This window comes from Octopus bimaculoides, chromosome 1, assembly GCF_001194135.2.
Source record: "Octopus bimaculoides isolate UCB-OBI-ISO-001 chromosome 1, ASM119413v2, whole genome shotgun sequence".
NCBI classification, from domain to species: Eukaryota; Metazoa; Mollusca; class Cephalopoda; order Octopoda; family Octopodidae; genus Octopus; species Octopus bimaculoides.
Window position 1 is genome coordinate 127,092,871 of NC_068981.1, and position 1,683 is coordinate 127,094,553.

The 1,683-nt window shown below is 38.0% G+C and overlaps 1 long non-coding RNA gene across 1 annotated transcript in view; it reads right to left on the bottom strand.

Moving 5' to 3' along the window:
- Positions 1-1,683, bottom strand: part of LOC128248592 (uncharacterized) — a 22,474-nt gene that overhangs the window by 17,540 nt on the left and 3,251 nt on the right. Inside the window, exon 2 of the long non-coding RNA XR_008264770.1 lies at positions 1,024-1,225. This is a non-coding gene — a long non-coding RNA (uncharacterized LOC128248592). The remainder of the gene's footprint in view (positions 1-1,023; positions 1,226-1,683) is intronic.

Sequence of the window (1,683 nt, forward strand, 5' to 3'; positions counted from 1 at the left end):
CGGAGTTATAAATTTAAAGTGAAAAATTTTGATTTCGCAACGTTTTCTTTTTTAAAATTCACAGGGGTGGTTGTGTGGTAAGAAGTTTCCTTCCCAACAACATAGTTCTGTGTTCTATTCCACTGCGTGACACTTTGGGCAAGTGTCTTCTAATATAGCTTCAGTTCAATTAAAGCCTTGTGAGTGGATTTGGTAGACAGAAAATGAAAGAAACCTGTCGTATATATATGTTTGTGTGTGTTTGTGTTACCTACGCTTAGCAACCGATGTTGGTTTGTTTAGATTCCTGTAACTTAGCGGTTCGACAAAAAGACCGATAGGATAAATACCAGGTATGAAGGCGCGTGGCTTAGTGGTTAGGGCATTCGGCTCACGATCGTAAGGTCGTGAGTTCAATTCCCGGCGACGCGTTGTGTCCTTGAGCCGGCCTTGTCACACTCCGTGTCACGCTGAGTCTCCCTGAGAACTACGTTAGGGGTACACGTGTCTGTGGATTGCTCAGTCACTTAAACGTTAATTTCACGAGCAAGCTGTACCGTTGATCGTATCAGCTGGGACCCTCGTCGTCGTAACCGACGGAGTGCTCCTTTTATAAATGAATACCAGGCTTGGGAAAATGTGCTGGAGTCCATTCGTTCGACTAAAGCTCTTCACGGCGATGTCCGAGCATGTCTGCAGTCGAATGACTGAAGCAAGCAACACATAAAAAAAACTTTGAAACGTATATTTTTGCTCCCCAACTTCTTCGGAGTACACAAGCAACCATAACTCCTTTCATTTTATTGTTGTTTTGTCCTTTGTTCTTTCTTGAGTTACATGTTTTCAACATATAAGATTACGATTCTGCAACAAAAGAAAGTGTTTCTTTTTTTTTTTTACACAAATTCTATTATTTAGTGGAGTTATGTTTCAAATTTTTATTTTATTCATGTATTTATCTATTTGTTTCAAAAATATTTTCTAGCAAAATATTCGAACCAAAATAATGTACATTAAAAAGAAAAGCCGTTTTATAACACTCACCTTTCCACAAAACTTTAATTTCAAAGTATTTTTCAGAGGAAAATATCGAACCAAATAATGATTTCAGTTTTAGGCACAAGGTCAGCAATTTTGAGGGGATAGGTGTTGGTCAACTGCATCGATCTCGGCACTTGGCTGGTACTTTGAAAGAATATGGATACTTTATACTGTAGAAAGCAGTCAGTCACAGTTGCCAGACCAACTAGTTAAAAAGAAAAAACACACACACACACACTGTTTTATTATTTCCCATAAAGGGTGTACAAAGAGGGAGATAGCACAAACAACCCTGGGGGTCGACAAATGAGATAAAAATTTAAGTGAAATATATGATTAATTGTATGATAATCAGAAACAATAATGACAGACATAAGAAACAAATGAGACAAAAATAAACAGGTATGCTCCGACCCCACGAGCCCTGTCTTTTCGTCGTCACCTTGCTTTTTTTTCCTTTATGACGTGTTCACGCAGGGTCTTTCACACCCAGCATCCGTGCAATACACGCACACACACAAACAAACAAACAAAAAAAACTAGAGGATCTTCGAAAAGTAGCAGATCGTATTAGAAAGCAGCCTAAAACGAAAATTTCTTGAAGATTAAAAAGAAAACTATATATATATATATATATATATATGTCTAAGGATCGCCTGCAGG